At 41.5% G+C, this 26,779-nt stretch overlaps 1 long non-coding RNA gene across 1 annotated transcript in view; it reads left to right on the top strand.

The window, feature by feature from the left end:
- The first annotated feature begins 823 nt into the window (after positions 1-823).
- LOC117052757 overlaps positions 824-26,779 on the top strand; it is a 38,570-nt gene continuing 12,614 nt past the window's right edge. The window contains exons 1-2 of the long non-coding RNA XR_004427316.1: positions 824-944; positions 24,571-24,682. This is a non-coding gene — a long non-coding RNA (uncharacterized LOC117052757). The remainder of the gene's footprint in view (positions 945-24,570; positions 24,683-26,779) is intronic.

Genomic DNA, 26,779 nt, shown 5'->3' with positions numbered 1-26,779 from the left:
GTTATTCTAGACAACAGGGGAATCTTCATTTTTTAATGCTCCCTCATGTTGTTTGTAAAACATCAGGACCAAGAAAGGCAAACCTCTTCCCCTGAAGTGCTAGTTCCTCACCTCATTCATAGAGGATACTTGTGCCATGGGACAGTCCATGCTAACAGAAGGCCTTTGCTACCTTGTTCTACTGGTTGTGTGTTTATAAACACTTAAGAGCTCTTGTTTTAATGGTATCAGTCCTAGTAGACAGGGCATTGTCAACCAACATGTTGAAGAAAGGAGGATGGTAAAAACCGGAGGCTGTTGAAAGATGTCCATCTGCCTTTCTAACAGACAGTGAGAAAAGTGATAATGATCTGTAATTGCCCTACACTAGGGGTCCCCGAACTAAGGCCCTGGGCCGGATGTGGCCCAATCGCCTTCTAAATGTGGCCCGCGGACGGTCTGGGAATCAACCTGTTTTTACATGAGTAGAATGTGTGCTTTTATTTAAAATGCATCTCTGGGTTATTTGTGGGGCATAGGAATTCGTTCATTTTTTTTTTCCAAAATATAGTCCGGCCCCCCATGAGGTCTGAGGGACAGTGGACCAACCCCCTGCTGAAAAAGTTTGCTGACCCCTGCCCTACACCTTGTCCACCCATGCCCCTTTCAGCTGCACCATACATTTAAAGCACCATTATTCCACTTTAACAGTCATGGTTTCCCCTCAAAGAATGCTGGGAATTGTAGTTTGCTAGCAGAGCTGAGAGTGGCCTGTTCCCCTCACAGAGTGACAATTTTCAGAGTTCACTGGGAAGAGGGATTGATTGTTAAACCACTCTGGAAACTGTAGCTCTGTGAAGAGGAAGCCATTTAAAGTGCTATCATTAAGTTTTACATGTGTTGTTCTGATATGGCTTCTTGGGCACAGAGAGAGCAGGGCAAGCAAGTGGACATCGGCAACAGTGGTAAGAAGGGGAAAGTGGGTGCACTCAGGCAGCTGGCTGCTGAGGGGATCTCGCACAAAGGCCCCCAAAACATGGAACAAGCATTGCACATAAGATGTTCCTTTACAAAAGGGGCAGGGGTGACTGAGTCCATCTCTAGTAACTCACACACCATGCACTCTCAGAGCCCTGGAAATGTCCAAATCTAGATTATGATAATGATGCACATCACACTATTCAAGGCAGGCAGGCTACCTTCCTGTAATAGCCATTTTTCAGATTATATTTGCCAAGTATCTTTGTGAAAAGAAGATCTTGTGCAGCACTACAGGTGAAGGAGGACAGAACAATTTGTTTTACTTCAGTTTCACAGGTTCAGAGGCTCTTACCTGTATATTCATAGCAAAAAGAAACATTTGCATGACATTTCACAGAGTAACAGTATACTTTCCTGCACAAGATTATCTTTGGATGTGAAAGTCATGTGCGAAGTAGTTCTGCATATAGAGCTATGTCATATTTTGGCCATTCTGAATAAGGAAGCTTCTATCTCCTTGATTGTCCGTTTAATTAGAGACAGCTATCAGAAGGGGTGATGGATCAAGTTTAAGCCAGACTGGAAAGTATACTCTGAAGCGAGAAACACATTGGGAGATGCCACTTTGATACCCCACTGCATAAATAATGGGACACCAAGGCTTCTGATCAGTAAGTGCAACACAGCAAGGGAACTGCAATTAGAACATCGGTGACCCAGTTGATATTCTTGTGTCATCCCATGCTGGTTACAGATATGCAAAATAAAAGCAAAAAGAAGAAGAACCCTAATGAATATTTGTCTTCACTATCATTATCTTGTACAGTGCAGTACTTTCAAGTGTTCAGGGTGCTTTGTGAACATTATTTAGATGTAGTCCTTACGACAACCCTGCAAGGTAAGCCAGTATTATTTATATTGCAGAAGGGGATGGGGGATGGGACTGAGGCATATGTGGAGTTGCTTACCTAAAGCAAAGGTGGATCTAGGGGAGTGCATGAAGCTTCTGGGGTGCTGCAGGGAGTGCCACAACTATGACATCCAGTGGAAGGTGAGAGGCAGCAGGACGGGCACTGGATTTTAGCAATGCATAGGGCACCACTGAAATATTAGATGCCAAGGTCTGCCACTGACCTAAAGCCATGAACTACCTTAAGTTCTGTACTTAACCCTGCTGAAGTCAATACAAAATAATGATTGCATATTCCTTCCCCTTCACGTGTAGAAATGTAACACTTGCAGTGTACTAGTAAGGGGGTTGAGAATTAATATACCAATGTGATATATAGCTAGTTTAGCCAGCACTTGAAAACTACTCATGTGTAGGCAACCTAGTCAACTGAAGAGGGGGGAAATCTTACCTAGCTCTTCCTGACTTTTAGTAGTTAATAGGATCCTCTGGGCAAGAATATATTGTTAGTTTCTTTGTTTAAAAAACCAAACAAAATAATAATAAATAAAACCATAAAAAGTTAAAAACAAATATAAATTAAAAACAGGAAGAATTTTACATGTGTGTCTTGCCAATGTAGCCTCATTCTCAAGCATTGTGGAAATTTAAATGATGCTCTCCCATGACTCCGAGACTCCCACAAAGTTCACATTCATCTTCCACAGTGATGCCACATTGGGGTCATTCTAGGAAACTAAAATGGTGGCACAGCACTGCTGCCTACTAGGGAGGCCCACAGGTGTACAAGGAAGCCCACCCAAGAATGCTTTCCCCATCAAGCATGAAACCAGCCCTGCACATTGTATTACCGGTATTAGCAACCTCATACTGTACTGAATTTGTTTAACTGAACTACATGTTTTCAGAGTTCATTCTGCCACTAGGTGCAAATATTGTCACTTTCAATCCAACAAGGGCAACTTAAGACTAATTGGATTCATTGAGGGATATGAAGTTGTTACCAGTATATTACTTCTAGATCCTAAGGCAGACTTGGGGGGTGGGGACACAACTCTGTGTGGTCCAGGAGAAATTTTACCAGGAGGACTTCTGCTTTGTGTAACATTATTTTCCCTTCAATTCCCCACAGATTTCTGTAATAAATGAATGCTGACACTGTTGGTACTTGTTTACAGCACACCAGTTTCATTTCCACCATTTGAAACCTCCTTTAGGACTTCTGGTGGTAGAAACCATCAAAGACACCATAGGACAATGTCACAGCTTCCTTGAAAAACTGTAGACCCATGGAAGAGTAAGATGGGAATTAATGGTGTGCAGTACACAGCATATCTGAGTGAAGTGTTCTGCCACAGTAAATAGAGATTAGTTTTAAAAAAAATTAAAACAAGCCTAGAAAGTATACCTTTCTGAACTTCCATGAAAGGTAATTATTAATCACTGACTGTATTTAAACCCAGGTTTCCATAACCGATTTCTACAGGGACCATTGTTCTATATGTGTAGTAGTAGTAGTGGTAGTATTGTCATTATTTGTTACTACCCCAGTAACTCATGGACTCAGTTGGTCAATGGACTCAGAACTCAATTATTTTAGTGTACACACACACAATTTTTTACCAAAGCAACTCTTGGCAAATTCTGCCCAAAGAAAAGCCAGATACAGAATCTATTTATTAAAATGTTTATATGCCGCTATATCATAAAAAATATCAAAGCAATTTACAGTGATATCTATATCTATAACGCATACAATGTTTAAATTGAAGACAACCATTTAACAATTATGGAAATATATCCTCTCCCATCTTTGGACGAACTATATAGCTCCCGTTGTCTCAAAAAAGCAAACAACATTTTACAGGATTCGTCTCATCCTGGATATAGTCTGTTTGCACGGTTGCCCTTGGGCAAGAGATATAGAACAATTAAATCAAGAACGAATAGTCTAAAAAACAGTTTTTATCCAAGAGCTATAACTATTTTAAATGCTGTAACCAAATGATATGATCTTGGGGAGTCGTGATGGATGGTATGTATGTGTATGTGTGGCTGTAAATGTATAAATGCGTATATGTGGCTGTAAATGTGGGATGGCATTCAATTTCATTGTACTATGTACAATGACAATAAAGTATCTATCTATCTATCTATCTATCTATCTATCTATCTATCTATCTATCTATCTATCTATTTTCTTAATTGTCTGCATAAGCTTGGTGCTTAAGGCCTGCGGAATTGCTCTGAAAATCTCTGAATTAGCATTTCATTCCACAGGACTCAACAGGTCACACCAAAGGCTCTGTTTCATGTTGATGTCAAATGAACCTCACCATTTCAGGGGGTGACCAGCAACATTCCTTCAGATGATCTCAGTGATTGCGCTGGGATTTAGACAGTCCCTAAGGTATCCTGGACCTAAGTTGTTCACGGCTTTGCGAATTAATTCAAGGCCCTTGAACCTGGAAAAACAGTTGTAATGCAAAATAAGCCAGTATTAAAATTTGCTCATATCATATGTAGGATGGAAGGCTGCAATGTTTAATCAATTAATTGGTTAGATTAATAAATTAAAGGCTTTTTTTAATTTACTAAAGCAGCAACAAGACAGCAGATTTTTACAAAGGGTCAGATCCAACACTGCTGTTCTGCTAGTGCGGCAAGACTTCTGCTTGTGGAATAGAATGTCCCCTCTTCTTTCCTGCAGCTCCCTATGTACCCTCAAAAACTGTTGCAAGGGGTTGGACAACCCTGCTGAGCAGATCTGAGGGTACATGCAGAGAAGAGAAGAAGGAGAAGACCTGCTGCACAATAGTAACTCCTTGCATGTAGTGTTGGATTCAGCCTATAATAATAATAAAAATTAATAATAATATATGTACAGTATTATAAAATGTGCAGGTGACAAGAAAACGTTAAGTATGGTGAGCAGGTGAAGAAGAAGATAGGATTCCTGCATCTGTAGTAGTCATGAGGAAGAAGAAATTTCTGCAGATGTAGCTTGCAATGCAACCTACAGCTGCTAAGATTCCTGTAATACACAACTATCAAAGGTGCAGGAACACTGTTCTCTTTTTTTACCTGCCCACCCTAACCTTAAATGCCACATTCCCCATTTTGTCTCATGCTGTTTCAGATGAAGCCTGCTACATGTAATTTCTTTAAAAGGCAAATATAAGCAGATGAGTTGCCATTTTGCTAGGTTGACCAGGTTTTACCCAGATTTTAGCCATGCTGTTTCCTGGCCTGGATTTTAACCATTCATTCATTCATTTGAAAACCAAGTCTCTGCCCCTTATAGAAGCTGAGAGGTAAAATGAGGTAAATATGAGGTAAAATATTATTATAGCTGGGGTACCAGAGTCTGTTAGTAAATATTAGAAAATAAATAAACTGTAGTATTTAGATAATATTTGGGATATGAAGGGGAACTACAAGCTGCAGAACTGTGCCAAACACGGAATTAATGGGTTAGCTTATGCAAACTAGCATGGCAGGATGAGCTATGTGCAGAGCTTTAAGGAACAACAGCAAACCAAGTACCAAGCCATTAGGGGCCATTGGCAATACAAAAGAAGAAGAAGAAGAATTTATTATTTATACCCCACCCATCTGGCTGGGTTTCCCCAGCCACTCTGGGAGGCTCCCAATCAAATATTAAAAACACAATACAGCATTAAACATAAAAAACTTCCCTAAACATGGCTGCCTTCAGACGTCTTTTACAAGTACCTGTAGGATAGTTGCTTCATTCCTTGACATCTGATGGGAGGGCATTCCACAGGGCAGGCGCCACTACCGAGAAGGCCCTCTGCCTGGTTCCCTGTAACCTCACTTCTCGCAGTGAGGGAACCGCCAGAAGGCCCTTGGGGCTGAATGATGGGGCTCCTTCAGGTATACAGGACTGAGGCCTTTTAGGGCTTTAAAGGTAAGCACCAACACTTTGAATTGTGCTATAAAACGTACTGGGAGCCAATGCAGATCTCTCAGTACCGGTGTTATATGGTCCCGGTGGCCACTCCCAGTCACTTATTTCCCCCAGGAGTGGACAGAGGCAGGAGAATTGCCAGGTTGCCAAGATGATGGAGGTGATGTCGCAGGAAATTTTGTCCTTTTTGAAAGCTAAAGGTTTGTTGGGAAGGAGTGAGGCAGAATTCCATGGGCTGCCGTGAAGGCGAGAAGCAGAAACAAAGTGATAACATGTCAGGTGGGTCTAAATGCAAAGCTGGGTGGCAGGAAAGGACAAGCTGCAAACTCTGCACTCCCTTCATCTACACCCAGGTTATACATATGTGTTAATAAACCATCTTTCAAAGACACTACAGATTCTGCCATGCCTCATTTCTTCCCAGAGACACACAGACCCTGGTTGAGGGCCAAGACTCCTGGGATCTCATGCACCACTCAGGTGGCTAGTAACAAATTGTAGGCACTATTCTTCCCAATTGTTTTATGAGAAACCAACCAATTGCTTTGTGATAAACAAGCATTTCATATTCACAACAATGTGAGGAAGCCCATATGATTTACATTAGGCTGTTACAGGGTGGCTATGCATCTTACTTTACAGGGGGCTCTCCTCTCTTTGAAGAAATTGTGCGGACAATGTTTTATTCAATGAATCTTCTTTCAGAAAAGGCTGCCTGGTCCACATCCAGTTTAAAGATAAAGAACCAGAGGAAGGGGGAGAGAGCAGCATCCATGAAGTTGCTCAACAGTCCACAGACATGGATCACCTGGTCACTGTCTTATTCATGATGGTGAGATGTATTTCTATTAAAATTAGAGCAATTCTGTCTAAATTTGCACCTCTACACCATAAATTAACACATGTAAATTTTATGCAAATCTGCACCCTCTTTTGTTCTCTTTTTCGACGATGCACTTCATCTTTCCTTGGCAATGCATAAATGACCACCCTAGGCTGTTACTGGCACAAGGTCATTCAGTGAACTGAACAGTTAAGTGGGCATTTGAACTTGGGTCTCCTCAGCCCTATGCTGACATACAGACCACGACACTGCACAGGCTCCTCTATAGAGATACATTCACTGGTTCAGAGTCTAATATGGGTGGATGGTACTGTGTTACGAAGGCCAAAGCAGTTGTCACAGCCTGTGATTTTACTGACAACCCTATGACGGGTTCAACTACCCAAAGGCTAACTTACAGGAACTATGACATACACGGTCTCTTGCAGAAACCTGAGGATAAATGAATGGAAATTAGAAGCATTTCCCTCTAGAAACAGAGAGTTCATCTACCTTATTTCAATAGCTATAATATAGTTATAGCATCTCGGGCTTATATTGCTTTTAGTCTAATTTATCACTAGGGATGGGGAAATCTGTCAATTTTGGTTTCTCTCAGTTTCTCATTTTTCTCATCTTCAAGTTCAGTTCTCCATATTACCACATCAGTTTGCAACTTCTTTAAAATAAAAAAAGCCCTCATGAAAATTCATCCATGAATTTCTCCATATGTGTGTGTGTGTGTGTACACGTTTTTAATGCAATTTTGCCAGATATTCACATTTTTGCAAAGCAGTTTCCCTGAATATAGTTTCCCAAATACATCATTCAACTATGATCACTAAAATATGCATTGATATGCACACTTTGCCCTAGTATAAGCATTTTATAACACATTGCATGACTTACTTGGTGAGAGAACTGCACTGCAAAATTCAGAGAAGCGTAAATTTAGAAGAATGGCTGTGCTTTGGTTGGTGTATTGTTTCAGAAAGTGCATGTTAACCTGGTTTCCCATTAAATGTGAACTGAATCATATTTCTCCCCCATCCTTATTTATCACACAAGACTGTACAATGACGAAAAAATGTCCCAAAGTCCCATTGTACAAGATTGTACAAAAAGGAAAAATCCCCAAACACTGAGTTACATGTTGGTGTGAGGTTAAGAAGAATGGCCACCTGCATTTCCTGGCACTGGCCCTTCTGTCAATCCTCACTCACTTCCCTGCCACCATCTATACATTGGAAGGACAGAATCAGCAAGCCTGCTGCATGCCTATAGGCCAGGGGTCAGCAAACTTTTTCAGTCCACTGTCCCTCAGACCTTGTGGGGGGCCGGACTATTTTTTTTTGGGGGGGGATGAACGAATTCCTATGCCCCACAAATAACCCAGAGATGCATTTTAAATAAAAGCACACATTCTACTCATGTAAAAACACCAGGCAGGCCCCACAAATAACCCATAGATGCATTTTAAATAAAAGCACACATTCTACTCATGTAAAAACACGCTGATTCCCGGACCATCCACGGGCCGGATTTAGAAGGCAACTGGGTCATGCAGCACTATAAATTGCATGGGGAGCTTCTGTGTGAGGGAATCAGGATGCAACAGTGGGGGGCAAGGCGGCAAGTGTGAACCTGCTCTCTCCATGACTGTAATTGCTTGAGTGGAGAAAGCTTAACAAAGATCCCAGTCTACTTTAAATTTAACCAGTTGGTGCCAGAGATGCTAAAAGTGCAGCCTGCTTATCCTCGCCCCTCACTCCACCCCTGGCCACCCTGGCCAATTTTCACATAAGCCCTAGAGCAGGAACAAGTTATTCCTAGTCAAAAACGACACCTTTGTGTATGGCATTTTATGTTACACAATAGATAGTTGAGGGGAGGGTGGAAAATAAGGTTCGGGCATGTCTAGGAAGAGACGGCAGAAAACTGGCAAAGGTTCTGTAAAGGGAAATTAATTCTTCTGTTACAAATGAAAAATATGACCAAAGTGGTCAACAAAAGGGGAACTGAACAACATAATTTATATGGCCTTTCAGAAAGCCTACAACAAGTTCCTCACAGGAGGCTAGTTTAAAACAACACTCTAATGGGCCAGAAACAGGTTAGAAGGCTGCAAACTTCTTTAAAAAGAAAAAGCAAGATTTTTTTTAGCTGACAGAAACATAATGGAAATCACCAGAACCCATCTAGACAAAGCACTCCTGCGTGTCTGCAGTTGGGTACCAAGTGATTTTATTTGGGACTTACTTCTCCTGTTCAGATTTTTTTCCAGATAGGGAAAATTCAAATATATTGTTGAAAAACTAAAGTGTACCAGTTGGCTGGGGAAAACATCATGTGGGCAACATCCAAAAATCAAATGCGGTTTCAAATCGACATTAAACTTCTGTGCGGTTGAGGCCTTTGTCCATTTCATTTGTACTTTCAAAACATTAGAGGTAAAATTGACAAGGCTTTCTTACTTCATTTTTATGTAACGTGATTTTTGAGTGATATTTGGATAACACAAAATATGTTATTGTCTTGTCACATGTTTATTGTACAGTAATTCTCTTCTTAAAAAGACAAGTCCCTCCTTAACACCGTGCACTGAAGAACTGGAGAGAGGGGAACAGTTGATTAACAGCAATAGGATCTGAAGCAACTAACCAGTGATAATGTTTATCTCCAAAGTTTAAAAATCATTGCTTGTTGATTTCTGCATATCATAGCTTTACTAAAAAGCTCCACGCCCCTTTTTCAACTTCTTATCAGCTGGCAATCCCAGCTTTAAAAACTCAAAGGCTAAACAACTTTAAGAACTATTTTTGCCAGTTTGCTGCTGGACTCAGCTCAAAGTTATTGAATTAATTCACAAAGCCTTAAACAACTTGGTCTCGAAGCACCTTGAGAATTGCCTGGTCCTTTTTGCTTCACCTTGGTCACTGAGATTCTCTGATGGGGCACTTTTGTGGTCCCCCACATCCCTGAGGTTTGGTGTTAGCCTTTATTAGGGACTGAGCCTTTAGTGTGGCAGGGCTTGCTGTTTGAGTTGCTGCAAGCGGAATGAATGAGCTCCACCACAAGAATGCATTCCAAAAGGTTTTACTGCAAAACTGCCTTAAACTAGTTACAAAATAAAACATTGCAAAAATACAAAGTAACAGATTGCTTGTCTTTCTAGTCCTAAATACAGTTTAAGAAACTTTCCTCTCCCTGGCCCCAAAGAGCAATCCTATGCAATCATCTTGCTTGTTCATCATCGCTGAGCTGAGCTTCTCCTGCTGTTGACTCCAAAGACTGACTAAGATAAGACATTGAGTTCTCCAGGTAACTTTTTTTTTTTACTTCAATGCATACAAACATTACAATTTATGTGTATTGAACTTACATATTTAACACTTGCCCTGTGGAAGACCTTGCCAGCAGAAGTTCAGCAGGAATCATTCCTGTCTTCTTTTAGATATCACCTAAAAATAGTGTTATTCAGATGAGACTTTGAAATGCAAATTATTTTTTTAACCAACCCATATTTATAGATGTCCATCCCTGCTCTGATATTTTATTGATGCTTTTATTGTTGTTGTAACTTTTGTATGTTGTGCATTGCCTTATTGTAGTTTTACAAAAGTGCAGTTTGCAAATATTTAAATAAATAAATAAGTTTTTATGATTGCCAACTGATCAGAAAAAGCAACACGGTCTGCTCCCTACTCCTCCCATATAATTGTAGCTTTATTTCACCATGTGAACCTAAATGTTGCCAACAGCTGAAGTATGCACAACAAGCTGCTACACTGGTCTGTCGAAAAGTTGACATCCCTGTCGCTATGTGCCTACTGAGCTATATCTCATTCTGTTTGTCGGCAAGAAAGTAATACTCGTGGCACTGCTGTTCCAAGCCTATTCTTCTCCTAGGAAAAACTGGTCATAGACATCCATTTCCTTTTACTACACAACCACAGCCCGTTTTTATTTGTGGCACATTCTTGCCCAGCTGCTGCTGAAACCTCCTGGTTTGGTTTGGTTTGGTTTGGCTCATTGGACACCTGGAGCCAATTAAGCAGCCTGGCTGCAGCTTAACCCTCCCCCCAAATGTACTGCCACTTTCCCCATATATCCTTTCTGACGGAGAGGGCAGGGCTATGGAAGAAAGACTGAAAGGATTGCAAATGTCTCCGGTGTATTACTTTTTACTATTTTCAGGCTGGTGCTTGTTTGCGAGGAGCAACTCACAGTTCTAAGTCTCCTGTGCATATTTACTCAGAGGTAAGTCCCACTTTATTCAGTGGGACTGACTTGCAAGTAAGTAAGCATTCCAAGTGAGCATTGTAAGGCAATAAAAGAAAAGGCACTGCTGTTCTTATGTCACCAAAACTCAAATATTGATTTGGGAAATGTGCTACTATTAGTTGTAGGGCACCATCTTTTCTTACGCTAAACTTAAGAGACATCTGCATTAGAAGAAAAACATATAGTTACTGCATTTTGCCTCACCCTGCTATAATAGGACTTGACAGAAACGGAATTTACTTGAATTCACAGAATGGTTTGAAGGTTGTAAATTCAGTTCCGAAAGCTGTTTGCAGAGAAAAGAAAATCTTATTCTCTTGTGAATACTGTACGCCTTTTAGCTTGTTGGTTAGGTAAGATTTCTTTAACTTTGCTCTGATCAGGAGGAGCCAAAGCCCATAAATGACTGTTAGCAGAGTGCTGGCAGGCATACGGAAGACGCATGTGTTTTCCCTTTAAGAGTGGTCAGCTGAGGGGGTGTTGGCAGCATTCCTCTGACAATCCCAGCCGTGTGTCTGTGTCACCATTTCTCTCCTTGGCATGCTTCTTCAAGTCAGTGTATTAAGTTTAGAATGGTCTGTGGTTGGTTCCGAGGGGGCAGAGGGTGCCTCCTTGCATCGGTTTATGTCTTTAGTCCAGAGAGTCATCTTGCTAAACTGCTGAGTCTGAGTCTCAACTGTGTGGAAAAATGCATGGCTCCCAAATCGGTCCTTGGCAACACAGCCAAGATGAAGCAGCTCATACATTTTCCTGCACTGTGTGCACAACGGAATTCTCAAGAGGAGAATTCTCTCCTCAAACTTGAATTTCTCAGTCACCCTCCAGAAAGGATTTGACTCTTTTCTAGTTCCCGTGTAGAGAGTGCTATTAATTAAAGGGCAGGCAGGGGATGGAAACAGACAGTCAGTGTTTTAATTTTTGAAGTGGACAGATGCCGGGAGATGAGACTGCCTGGAAATATCTAATTCTAGGTATGTAGGCTATTGTGGTTACTCTCCAACAGTGATGAGGAAAAGCATTCTACACATCCCTGGTTTGTTTTTGCTTCAGATGTTCAAGGGCCAAGTGCTGGCATTAAAAAGAGGTTCCATTGCTGAGCCTTGGCTCAGATTAATCCCTGAATAGAATAAAAATAAGTTTTCTTTGGTTAGGAGAACGAAACAGTTTTGGCATATGGTGATATTAATTGCAGTTTCCTGGCTGGAATTTTTATTTGTTAACTGAGTCTAAATACATAACAAAGAGTACTCCATTTTATTCAATGCAAAAGGAAGCATTTTGCTTCAAAAACAGAGAATGTCTAAAGGGCTAAATCAAACAAATAGGGCCTCCTTGGTCTTCTGGAGTGAAAATATAGTAAGTTGCCAAGGGAATTGAGCCAGTACTTTACTTGCTTAATCAGAGTTGACTGTCACAGGCATTGGTTTCATTTAAGTTAGGTAGGCCTGAGCTTATTTGATGATCTGGGCCAGAGGTTTCTGAAGGGACACTTTCTCCATCATGACCCCACATTAGAAGTAGGAAAGCCATTGTGCCAAGCAGCCATTGATAGACAATGTGCTGCCTCCACTGTAGGCGCCAGTTGCTGGGACTCACAAGTGGGGAGCATGCTATTGTGCTCAGGTTTGTGCTTTCAGGCTTCCCATAGGCATCTGGCTGGGCACCTTGACAACAGGATGCTGGCCTAGATGGGCCATTGGCCACATTCAGCAGGACACTACTTTGGTTCTTATTGTCCCCTATAAGAACCATTGTCTTCTCTAGCCCTATTCAAGCACATGTAGGAGGCACAGTTGTTGTGCATGTTGGCTCTGCCGACTCAGTCTCTGTCCTTCCCATGTTGAGCAGGGAAGGTCTGAAGAGGGGCTTTTGCTTGCAAGCAGTGGCCCTTCAGATGCTGTTAGATGATAACTCCCATCATCCCTGCCAATTGCTAATGCTGGCTGGGGTTGTTGGGAGTCCCACAACTTCTGGAAGGCCACAGTTTCTCCTTGGCTGGGCTACACTGACTGATAGTGGTTTTCCAGGGTTTCAGGCAGGAGTCTCTCCCAGCCCTACCTGGAGATGTCAGGGATTGATCTTGGGACCTTCTGCATGCTCTACCAGGGCCTATGAGAGGGATTTTATCAAGAAACACTATGTCTCTTTTGGTCCCCTTACCATTGGTTATACTGTAAGGTCAAAAAGGGTATGGAAGACAAGAGATAGGCTGAGTGGAGCACTCTGTTATTATTCTGCATGTAAGGCCTTATGCTCTTATACTCCCTCCATGATAAATACAAATAAAATAAAAGAGGATCAGAGATAAGAAAGCACATTTGATTGGAACATCTTTGATTATGCTACAATACAGATAAGGCAAAATACTTCACATTGAAACATCCCTTTATATTGCAATGCAAATCAGGTCACCAGAAGACATTAGTGTTAGTAAAGAAAGGAAGATAAACTTACTATATGCTTTTTAAAAATAGCTTTTCTGGACTTTTGTGAAAAATTTCAAATCACAGCATGAAAATTAATTGTTATGGCAATGTTTGATTCAATACTTAGCCTGGCCAAATTCACAAGGCGTTTCTGAGACATTGTAGACCTTAAATAATTATTAATTCACTTAACTTTGCTGAGTGGCCTCTCTTCAGAAGCTACTGTTGCTGGAATTGTTAATAGTACTGTACTCTTAAGCTATCACACACATTTGGAAACAGGTCACCAAGTCTGTACTTTCTTAACAAGTTCAACAGACCTAATGGCTTTAACTGTACATTTGCAAAATCTGCTTCATGTACTGAGGCTAAATGTTGCATTTCTTTTCCAAAATCATCACCAATTAAAATCAGCAGGATATTGCTATGATAAAGATAAAGATTTTCTCTCCACGTCACTTTCAGACATGGTGAGATATTTCCACAAGAAAGCATTTTTTGTACAAATTGCTTAACAGCATTGAAGTGGACAGTTAACCCTGCTATAACATTGTCTACCAAAACCTAAAACACACACTTTCTGAAGTAGGGCTCTTCTGAAGTATCATCTGAGACATTCATTTCTTCCAAGTTAGCATCAGGTGTGCTGTTGTCATGTGACCTTGCCCTCTTGCACCTAACTTAATTACATACATGGGATAGTTTTATTTCTATATTTAGGTTTGATGCAACCAATCTGGCTTCATTCCACATGCATTTCCGGTTCTTTTGAAGTTTTGTCAGCTCTATGAGGAGCGTTTCTATGTTTGTTACATCAACATCCAGTGTGGCATCTCTAGCTTGAATGACCTTGTTTCAAATATCTATGCCAGCTAATGTTTTGTACCACGTGGCTGACACTAACACACAGGCAAAAGATGTCACATATAATAAAACTCCATGGACTTCATTTCTTGTTTTGGCCATCAAATTTAGTTCTAGGAGGTCTTCAAGTGCTAATTTAATGCCAGGCAAGTGATCTGCAAAATTCAACCTTCAACAGGATCTGAGCATCTTGTTTCAGACATACTATGAAGAGAACAACCAATATAGTTTTTGTAGTATTTCCTACCACTTAGGACTGGAACTCGACAGGTGGTACACATGTTCTTCCAATGTATTAGTTATCATCTGAGCCATTTCTTTCCCTCTTTTGTTGCTACAATCTGCAAACTTCAGAAATCTTTATTGAATCTCATACTGCATTTCTTTTAAAAGTCCATCTCCAAAGAAATGTTGTTTGTTCAATATGGGAAGAATCTGGTGTAGAGTCTACTATTACTGCAAAGCATTTGCAGATTGCCTCTCAAGCAAAAAGTGTCGTTTCACAAGATTCAAGCATTCTGTAATAAATTCATTTTGTGAGGCAGGGGACAAATAATGAACTTGAGGCTGCTCATGCCTTTTCTGTGACTCCTCTGCTGCACTTAGCACATGTTCCTGAAAAATGGGGATCCTACCTGGAGAGCAGTTCAATGAGTCCTAAAAAGTTTCCATTGTTTGAATCACCAATTCGATGGGATGAATCAGTAAATGCTAAACCATTTTCTCCCAAGAAGAGTGCAACATTGTTGATGCACTTTAACAAGTTGTACCATTTCACAGCTTCAGTTTTTATGGATGCTTCTAAGATGATGTGAACTCCTGTCCCAGACTGCAGGAACATTTCTATTTCGCCAAGCTAGGTAACGTTCTCTGTGACTATGACCTTTTTCATGTTATTGACTATCTCCTGATTCTTAGGAGAGTTGTCTGGAAGAGATCATTTCTTCCAGATGTAGTCAGTTCTTCATCTGTTCATGATGGTAATGGTGGCAATGAGCTGCTTTGCCTTCCTCTGCTTTGCCTTCCTCTTACTACACTTTTGAGTGATAGCTGATCCACGGCCACTTGATGTACCTTTGGGGACGATGAATTTGTTCATTATCCTGGAAGAACTGTTTTGTCTGCTGCTGTGCTCGGAGCACCCTATTGAGACATTTGGAGCACCCATCAGCTCACGTTTGTAGTGTGCCCATAGAACCACCATGCTCCAACTCCCTTCCAACTATATTTTGGATAGGATATTGAGTGTGGAAAGACATTCTGCCTCTATTTCAGTGATCCTTGACAATGACTTACCAATCCTACCATTCCTGGTTATGGAACGTTTATCTGATTCTTATTAGTTTGTGACTCCATGCACATATTACATGTCTTCTGTTTATGAATTTTGATACAGTATAGTGTTATAAAAATATTGTCAGTATATTATTAGCCAACATGTTGCTTGTTGTTGTTCAGATTCCTCTGCTTGAAGGCAGGCCACTGTCAGCACCGACACCCTTCACTGGCAGACAGCAGTCCCCTCAGAAGGTGAAGTACATCACCTGCAGGAGAGGCAAAGCAATTAAATTTCGCTGCTTCTCTGGATTGCATGGGAGAAGTAGGTGGAGGCACATAGGCAGAAGAGGAAGCGGGCAGAGGAAGAAGTGTCATGGCATTTTGTGTAAATGCTAGTCTTCACGCAATATATGCATATGTTTTCTGAGGTCCCAGGAAATTTCTGGCCCCTGTGCCCCCCTTTTGACCCTAGAGAGGGGTACGATGTACCCACTGCACCCTCTCTTCTGGGTCTTGTGCTCTGCCACTGAGCTATGGCTTTTCCCACTTGTCTTGCAGTAGCTTATCAAAACTGACCTACCGTATATACCCGAGTATAAGCCGACCCGAATATAAACCGAGGCACCTAATTTTCCTACAAAAACCTGGGAAAGCTTATTTACTCAAGTATAAGCCGGTTCACCTTTGCCGCTGTGGAGGAGGAGGAGGAATGAGCAGCCCGAAAGCAGCCCTTTGGGCTGCTCCTTCCTCTTCCTCCTTTGCCAAGTTTGCATTAATGCGAGCAGTTCAGGAATGGAACAAGCTGTCTGGGGAGAGTAAAGAACCACCGTTCTTGTACACTTCTTAAGGAATGGTTGACTGGGGAGAGCGGGTGGCGGCATGAGAGGAGAGAAAAGGCTTCTTTCTCGCCGCCCCCACCGCCCGCCTCACTCGAGTATAAGCCGAGGGCAGCTTTTTCAGCATAAAAAATGTGCTGAAAAACTAGGCTTATACTCAAGTATATACAGTAATTTCCCTTGAAACGTCTCCTGTTGAAGCAAGACCCTAAAAATGTGTTTTGATGTGAAATTTGGTTTCAAATTTACTTGGGACAGGAGAGATATCAGCTTGAACCCTGATAAAGAAAGCCTATTTAATCTGCAGTGCTTGCATGAAATGGATGGTAGAAAAGCTCATGGCATCTTCCTATGCTATGAAGATGCTTTGAAGGTGTTAGAAACATTTAATTTGCATCATTCACAGGGGGGGGGAATGTAAACTAGATCGATTCTGTTCTGAGCTGTAAGAAATAAATGCTTCGAAATGGGGAATAAGGAGGTTAGGGTAAAGTGACCCGCAGATAACGACAGGCTAAAGTTTTGCTGTCATGCAGCACAAAATGTTTTAGAATGGAAAATAATTAATGTTGAGTAAAGAATGGAGCTGAGATTATTATAATGAGATACAGTCTGCTCTTCTGACCATCTAGGGGTCAATGTTACTTGGTTCCAAATGGTTACGAGTAAGTAAGAATTGTCCTGCTATAAAGTAGAAATAATGCAATGGTATGCAGTCAGTTTTACAGTGACCTTAAGGTTAATGGTAGTTGCTCTTAGTATGTTTATAAAGGTTTAAAAGAGACATATGAACTGAAGATTTTAAAGTCTAGAGCTACAGTACTAAGCAGACTATAATATTGAGATTTCAGAATAAAGTGGCTTCAAGTACGCTATGCTTGGCTGTTGTTCAATAGCTGAATACTTTCATGGTGACTTTCCTTTCAGAATGGTACCACCTCTCGAGTAATATATCACTTGTATGTCTCAATCTGATAATAGATTACACCAGTATATTATTGCAACAACAGATGTATTGCCAGTGTAGTCCTCTGCATTACTGGAACAGAGCACTTGGAAGATGATGTATTTCTCAAAATATGGCACCATCCAAAAGAAGGCAGGACCAGGAGCAGATTTAGTTCAATATGCTAAAAAGAATTCTGATGCCACATAAGCTCCCTGGTACAAAGATATAATGGCTTGGCACAGCTCTAAATTGAATTCCCATTTGGTTTTGGACTCTGGAGTTCACACAATCGGGTCATGGCTTAAATTTATTTATTTTTAATTTAGAAGGAACAGCAGCTGAGAACTGTAGCCTAATATAACTGCATGACTGAAGTATTTCCATAGCTAATTACTCACATGTGTATGAGTAGCTGTATGTGTAGGACTATGTTCAATTATGAATGAGCATAATCCATAAGCTAAAACTCCAGACACTTACGATCCAGCTATTCTTTGGTCCTGGAAATTAAGATGTTTCCAGACATTGCCTCAGGCTTCCATCTCCCTTTCAGCTTTTTGCATGCTGCACAAACCTATTGGAAAATGTGTTGGTATATCCATACGGGGAGCTGGCTTCAGGCACTAGGCCCATTGGCAAACCAACTGTATTACAAGGATGTCTGCAAACAAAACATGAAGGCTGGCAACATCAAACCCACCATGTGGGAATCCCTTGCAGATGACGGCAGTGCCTGGAGACAATCAGTTAGCTTGTGTATTCATAGCAGTGACCAGAGGAGGAATGACTGATGGGAGGTGTGTAGAGAAAATAAATGCCATGATGCATCTGTAACAAAACTGGCCTCCTTCATCTGCCCCACCTACAATAAAACATCTCTCCCATATTGGTCTCTACAGCCACAGCAGGTGCTGTAATTCTCCAATGGTTTGATTTTACCCCCAATGGTGCACTCTTCCATTGTCTCCCAAGACAGATGGATGACATCAACAATATCCATACATATGCTTAATAGGGGATATTTATTTATTAATTTATTTTTAAAGACCAAGATCATACAATTCTGGGTGGGGGAAATATCCGTTTGGCCACCACACAAAGAGTATTTCAGGACAAGGAGTATCTATGCAGTGGGAACTAAACATTAAGTGGCAAAAAATGAATAAATGGGGCAGTCATATGAGACTATCTTGGGGGCTTCCAGCATTCTCTTCCCCACTCCCCCCCAGTTCAACCTGGAATTTATATGTTCTAAATGAGGTAGTTGGTTTTTATGTCTGGAGAGGGGGATAAACTTGAAACAGTCCTGTTGGTCGCTGATTAAAGCTGACTCACCATAGCTCAGAAAGGTCTCTTGGTTGCCACCTCTCTATTAACAGCTTTGCCTGGCGTGCTCTGGTCCATGGGGTCACGAAGAGTCGGACACGACTGAACAACTAAACAACAACAAATGGGTCTATATGCCTGAGCAAATGTATTCCTTTCAGTCTTTGGTTTACCTTCTGCTAAAGTTTCTCACTGAAATAGGTTTTCTCTTGACCAAAGATTCTTGTAGAGTACAAAGCACCTGCAATGGTGTACTTGAAGTATTTTAAAATGCATTATAGTTAAGCAAGTGTCCAGTGCCCTCTGTCACAGTGGCTTGATTAACTTAGAGGTCACCAACAACTCTACAACTTCTAAAACTTAATCATAAAATCACTAATGTAGAGCAGGACCTCAGAAGGGTATGTGTATGTTGTCTCCACTGCCCTGTGATGTATAGATTCAATATCAAATATCTGAGAGCCACCACTGAAGTTGAAATAATGGAGCTTAATCCCAAGATTCTGATTCAGTACCTCCTTTGTTAGAGTGTTGTCCTATAGCAGGGGGCTGCAGGCCCTGGCGGGTAGGTGGGGGGGACACACACTGAGTTTTTCCAAGGGGTCCATCAAACTTCACAACTAATGCCTAGACACTCAGCTTTCATTTCAAAAACAATAATGCAAGTTTCTACCTGCTATGAAAGGGAACCAAAATGTGATTCCTGTGAGATGAGGCAGCCTGTCTGTCTGCTCCCACCTTTTTAACCAATGAGGTTTTAACCAATGAGTGAAGTGAGGGCTGCAATTGATGAGTGAGTTGTTTGGACACCAGCCAATAGATAGGAATCCTAAAGTGTTGCCATTTCTCCCTCCAATTTAATGGACTTTTATTTGCTGCATGTGTTTAGTCCTTGGAATAAAGTGTACTTTATTCCATTCTAGCAACCAGAACCAATACTTCCTAATCCGGTACCAGTTATTTTTTTGCAATTACTTCTACATAGTAAATGTTAAAGGATTCCTTTTCCTCACACGGGAAATGCAAACTGTGAAACTTTGCGGAGAGACTCTTCAAATCACGTCCAAATTTTCGTGCACCTTGAAAACATAGCATGCTTAGTGTGATGTTCTTTTTCTATTTCTGTGCATCACAGCGCTATACTTCATGTAGGTGCTTTAGACTGAGGGTCTCTTATTGTGAGAGAATTCAACCCCCAACGTGTCAGTCCCTTGACTAGGAATACATATGTATACCAGAGATTCTACATGTTGTTTTGGTGTTAACTAGGGTCCAAAACAGATAAGCTATAGGAGATATGTTACCAGATCTCCTACTGTTGGGTTTAATTATTTAACTTGAAAGTTTTTCTGGGGAAGCAGCAGTTCTGGAACACTGAAAATGTAACCCTTTCCCTCTGTGCCATTTTCCAAGTCTCAATCACTCTCAAACTGCTATTAGCCTCTCTGTGAGGGAAATACAGGTATCTTTTGTATTTGCACATTTCTTTCTCAAGTGGGGCTAATAGCAGCTTTGAGTGGGTGGGTTTGCTCTAAACTGGAATAATGGTAAGTGGGGGGAAATATTAAACACTCCCGCCCCGGTACTGCTGCTCCAATCCAAATCAACCCTCCCACACAGGTGCTTTGACAATACAATAAGTAAGTAAAAATAAGGCTGCCATGGGATTAAAGGGTGGTGTCTTATTATCTGACTAATTGTGATGCACCACATACTAAGTTGAAACAACTTATTTGTCACACTTGGGAAAGATCAAGACCTTTTCAGCAAGATGTTTGCATCCCACAGGCCTGGAGGGTTGCCCTCTGCACTTTGTACATAATGCGTCCTGCTATAGGCATCAGTGGACAGGCCAAATGAGACGTGTAGCCTTGGACCACCTTCTATTGCTTTTTCATGGTGTGTAGTAAGTAAAGGTTAATTGTTATACTTTTTGCAAATAAAACAAACAAAACCCTTTTTACCTGACAGTAAGCCATCAGATAGAGTTCCGAACACTGGAGTGATTATAAGGTGGTTGGTCCCCCCCACCCCCACCCCGTCATTGCCCTCCCTGTACTGTCCTTTTGACAACAGCCCCTAAAGTATTCAAAAATTACTTCACAGGCTCATGATGGAGTGTCACCAAAGGCTAATTGACTCATCCTTCTGCAATGATCCGTGGCTGTGTATACACAGATGCCATTGTTCCCAGTCAGCTGTATACATGGACCTTCAGCTGAATGCTGGGGTTTCATAACTATTGGCTCTAACTTTGTCCACCTGGATCACCAAAGGAGACTAAAGCCACATTCGGACCATACATTTAAAGCACTGAAACAGTTGTGGCTTCCCTCAAAGAATTCTGCAAGCTGTAGTTTGATAAAGGTGCTGAGAGCAGTAGGAAGAACCCTATTCCCCTCCCCAAGCTACAATTCCCAGCATTTGATTTGATTTAATATTTGTATTTTGTTTTTCCAACAACAAATGTTGTGCTGGATGACATTCTCTCTCTGGGAAGGGACTTCTTCTGTGCTCAGTGCAGCAGGCAACACACTCTCAGGCAAAATGATAGTTCATAGTTCCCAGTGAAGAGGAATTGACTGTTAAACCATTCTGGGACTTGTAGTTCTGTGAGGAAAATAGGGGCCTCCTAACCACTCTCAGCACTGTTAACAAACTTCAACTCCCAAAACTATATGGGTGAAGCCATGACTATTTAATGTGGTATCATAGTGGTTTGAATGCATGATCTAAAACAATATAATTGCTTGTAATATTTCTTAAAATTCCAATATGTGGACATTAGATATGTTTAATTAAGAAGCAAATATACTTTTCTGTGCCCAATGCATGCAGCTGTGTTGATAGCTGTGTCTGTAGCTCATAGGAAGTGTCCCATGGCTTGTAGAGATCACATTCATTACTCCCTGTATCGCTGCCTACCAGGCAGTGAGCCCTTTTAGCTTTGTTGATAACGCCCTATCCTAACTTTTATAAGGCTTGCTCACACGCTGCACTGAACACAGGTACAAGCTGCTTCTACCCATGTACAAGCATTTGTGTGAGTGGATTTGTACTGCTCAACTATTGTGTACACAGATCGTACACAATGAATGGGACATGTGAAGATGTGAACATCCTTGTAGAAAATAATCTAGGGACTGTAATGCCCTCTTCTATCCTCTGTTATGCGGCTGATCTAATTCCAGAATGTCAACAGATGCAGAAACATGCAGCGTTAAAAGCATTCTTCCCACTACTGGAAAAAACCCAAAGGTCCCTAGATGGGCTTCTCTGAGAAGACAACCTTCTTTCACCTCTGAAGTCCAAAAGTCATTTCAGGCCTGCCTGAATAAGATTCTTTCCCAGCCCCATTAATCAATGACTAGCAGGTGTCCACAGCAATCATGATTACATGTGCCAGGCTGCAGAAAGATAACTCAGAAACAATTTAAGGTCAAGGGTGGGGCAGACATCTGAAAAATAACAAGACACCAGACCCGGCAAAAGTACTTTACACCTGTTGTTTTTTTTGATTGGCTGAGTTCTCTGAAAAGGGGGGTAACTCACACCTCCTCAGTATCAATTTGCAATTCTCCTTTGCCAGTCATAATACCAAGCATGCATAGAGCACATTTCTAATTCTTAATGCACTTTACACACATTATGTTTGGTTCTCACTAGGGTTGTAACAATGTGAGGATTAATTGGTCAGATTATCCCATTTTAAAACTTCAAATTGATCAAAAACTCTAATTAATCAAGCAGCAGATTATCTGTATTTGTAACACGTTAGAAAGTTAAGGATGACAAGTATTGGGTTTTACCCAACTCTGCAGCATACTCCTCCCCTCCTCTCCTCTGCAGCCCCCCACCTCAATATCTGTTCCAGAGGTACAAAAGGAGAGGAAGGAAAAGCACAGCTTTGTGAATGGAACTGTACGCATGTAGCACTGGACACAACCCCTGATCTCAGAAGAAGTGTTCATCTTATCGCACACAAGAAATTATGCTCCTTCTAAGATGGTGTGTGCTGTGACTCACAAGGCAGACATCTGAGGGCATGCATTTCCCCTTCACAATGATTGTTTTATTAATATACAAATTTCAGTCATTAACTTATTCATTAAAGCTCATATAATTAATTGAGTAATATTTCTTGAATGGGTAGACTACACTGATTCCTTGTCAGTTTGTAAGCTTGCCCCAACTAAAGTCACATGGTGAGATGTGAACTGAGGTCTCCAGACTCATATTCTCAGCACAGTTTTAAAGCACAATTTTAATCCTGCTTTCCCCAATACTGATTAGGGTGTACCCTGGAGTATTTCAGATACTCCTTACCTCTTTCCTCAACATCCCAGGGGCATCACTTGGAAAGCTGATTTAAAAGCCATGTCTAGATGCCCCAGCTTCACCACTGGAACTGGTCTTACACCAGGATGGGGGGAGGGGCAGGAAAAGTCTTTATGTTTGCTGCCTCAGCTCCAGGCTGGCTCAGAAAACAAGCCTCAGCACAACTTGCCCATAGCTGGACTGGCTTAGGATCCAGCAGATCCTAGGCTGGCTTGGTCTTGCTCCCTCCCTACCCCTCAAAACCCCATTTCATAGGTTTATGTTGACTACCCACAGTAAGGATACATCTAGTGATAGCTTTTATTCTGAAGGGTTGGGTGGAGATCTTCATGATAGTGAAGGTTCTCCACTGGCACAGCCGGGCAGAGCTGGGTGAAGAGACACTTCTGCCTCATCCAACCCTCCTCCAGCATGACAATTTGAGTTATAGATTGGTCTGCCCAAAGCCTTATTGTCTGCATCATGTTCCCCTGTGCACCCACCCCAAAATGGTAGACCAGGGATAGAAAACCTACAGGTGTTGGTAGATTTCAACTCCTATCCACCCTAGCCAGCATAGTCAATGAGAATTGTGCAACACCTAGAGGGCCACAGGTTCCCCACCCTTGTTTTAGACTTTCCTCAACTGGAAGCTGAGCTGGTCTTCTGATGATTTGGGTTGCTCTTTTCTACACCCTGTCTAGCTCTTTAATATGGTTGCCACTCAGCTGTGGGATAGATACAGTCAAACCTTGGTTTTCAAACAGAATGCGTTCCACAAGTCTGTTCAACTTCCGAAATGTTCAGAGACAAGCGCAGCTTCTGATTGGCTTCCAGTTGCGCCGGCGTGCCAGAAACAATAGCGGAAGCCGCATAAAACGTTCGGCTACCAAAAAATCCAGAACGCTCACTTCCGGGTTTCGATCATTCGGGAGCTGAAACGTACAAGTACCAAGGGGTTCGACAGCCAAGGTACGACTGTATTCAGAACTGAGCACTTTCTGAAGGGCTGCTCAAGAGGTTATTTGAAACCACTTTTAGTAGCTAAGGATTTGGGAAGGATGGAGGAATGAAAGCAGTTTTAATCATCCTAATAGGGTTTATGACTTTGACATTGTTGTACACACCATGCATTTAGGAGGAGGAAGGCTACAAATAAATAAAAAATAAATAAAGGGAGCCACACAGAACAAGATGGTCTGTATTTCCAGAACACAGGAGATATTGCTAGGCATGTTGAAAGCCATTTCTGAGTAGTGTGCAAACACCAAAAGGATTGTTTAAGCCTTATTTGAAAAACACTGATAGTACAAATATTTATTCTGAGTTTGATATGATTATGGAATTATTTACATTGGAAAGTGGGTGAATAGGGAGGACAGAATAAAAATGCTGGTTTAAGAAATAGTGCCTCTTCTGTTGTCTTTGACAGGGAAAGAATAGGCTATGCTGTTCCGCGGCATTAAATCAAGCAAAATAGTGAAAAAGGCAGCAAATTGTAAGCTATTCCAACTGTTTGTTTCATTAAAAATATTACAGTTAACAAATTGCAGCTCAGAAAACAAGCTGTATGAATCTGGATTATCACCATATTTGTCATTCCAAAGATGCAATAAATTAAATGAGCTTCAAAGAATCTCTCTCATTGTGTTCCCCTCTTAACCAGGTTACTTCCCGTGAGCTTACAGAAGACCATCACTGCAACAAGAACAGCAGCAGCTTTGAATAACACCAGTTCCCACCTATTATCAGCAGCTGGGAAGCTTTTCTATACAAAGGTATTTTCACCCACCAGCAGACACTGCATAGAGCTGTTTCTTGTGGGCCTCTATGGGTGAGGGATTTTCCAGTGTGAAATGCCATGATGAAGGAACTATTGTCTCCTGCCTTTCCGTGACACCATCATGGCACACATTTCCAAGTGTTTGGCCATTTCTCCCTGCCTGGCTTTCAGTGTTCCTTGCAGGGATAAATGAAGCTAAGATGCCTATGCCACAAGGTGGTATTCAACTCTTAAGAGCTGTATCCAACTAAGGCTTAATACGCACTATACATTTTTTTTTTTTAAGATTTTTATTATTTTCCAGTAAAACAAGAGAAAAACATAACATAACATAAACACCAACATTAACACAATAAAAAACACATTACATAAACACAATCGACAAAAAGAACAATTAAAACAAAACCAAAACCAATACCTACCTAAACTGGAACACCAATCTATCTCTTACTACTTATCGAAATCTAGTTTCTGATCTTCTAAAGGGACCTCCCCCGCTTTCCCTCCTCTGCCTTCAATACTAATATACTTTGGTAACATCCATTTTTAACATTACAATTCATTATCCAACCTTTTATGCTATCATAAAAACTTAACATCTTATAGTATCATGAAATAATTCTTAAATCAATCTTATACTTCTTTTCACTTAAGCTGCTGCTATTAGTCAGTTACATATCTCTTCACTAATTCAAAATTCCCAAAATCGTAACATCAAAATCTTAAAACTTAACATCAAAATCCTAAAGTCTTAACACACTATCTTCAGGGTACCATAAATCCATCCTAATTCAATTTTTTATCATTTTCACCCTATTCCCCTTCTTACCATTTTTCTGCTCTCTCCCATGCCCCCCCACCATTCATCTTTACATTCCCCTCTGTTGTCCTTGTTCAGTGTCATCTTATAGTTTATAAATCTCCTCCTTGGGCGCCTCAAGAGGCACCAACTCTCCTCTCCCAGCAACTCCATTTCGCAATTTTGATTTTCTTCCACTTGTGTCTTCAAAAATCTTCTCACCTTCATCTCTGGACTCCCACTCCAGAGACTGGATCTTGTAGCTCCAGTCAAAACATCAGCCCTGTGTCTCTCACTACACCAGGGCCGTCCATTTACCTGGGGTTGCTGAATCAATTCGTCCCATTTCTCCAGCACCTCCCCCAGTTCCCTGGAGAAGTCTGCTTCCAAGTTATCAAAATTCTCCCAAATCTGGCTGGTCTCTCCTGCTCCACAACAAATTTCTTTGAAATTGCGCCCTAGCCAGTCCATTTTCCGATTCACAAACTCCAATTGCAGAAGGATTGTTCTTTGTTCCTGGGTAATACCCGGATCTAGAATCAGTTTAAAAGCGAAAGCAAGCATGGTTGGAGAAGACAAAGGGTGTCAGATGTCAGTAATTTTCCATCTTGCGTACTAGTTTTCCAGCGCCATTTTCCCTGAGACAGGGTGCCAAAAACAATTCCAAAAGCCACAGAAGAGATATTTCCAAAATCTTCAATCCCCTCACAGGGATTTAATCCACTTCTCTGTCAAAGTGCTTCGTAGCAACATTGTATCTAGTGATGCAGCTGCAGCCACTTGAAACTTAATTACCTCCTCTGCACAACAAAGGAGAGGGACGGGCTTCCTTTTAACATCCCTCCCGGTTGCCAATTATTCAAATGTAAATCCAATTAGTCCCGTACTTACAGCAGCCGGGGTTCTTCTTTTTTCTTTGAAGTTAGCAGGAAAAGCTTGGTGCTCAGGTCTGGCAGAATCGCTGCTTTGATCTCCTGGGGGGGGGTGCATCCGCCTCTCCAGTCCCGTGTCGGAGCTCCGCTCGCTTGATTTCCCCCCCTTACGAGGGTCAATCAAGAGCAGAGACGGCACGTCTGGGACCCACGAGGCCGCGGTCCACGGGACGCTCTTCCCGTGGCTTTAAGGGGCCCTTGGCGCAGACAAGGAGACCCCTAAAACCCCCCGGGAGCGGGAGCTCTTCAGCTCCACTCCGCCATTATCCGGCACCAACCCGGAAGCCCAATACGCACTATACATTTAAAGCCCATAATTTCCCCCAGAGAATCATGGAAACTGTAGTTCAACCGCTCACAG

Source organism: Lacerta agilis, chromosome 9, assembly GCF_009819535.1.
Source record: "Lacerta agilis isolate rLacAgi1 chromosome 9, rLacAgi1.pri, whole genome shotgun sequence".
Lineage (NCBI taxonomy): Eukaryota > Metazoa > Chordata > Lepidosauria > Squamata > Lacertidae > Lacerta > Lacerta agilis.
The sequence above is the reverse complement of the archived record's forward strand: the minus strand, read 5'-3'. Positions and strand labels throughout refer to the sequence as shown.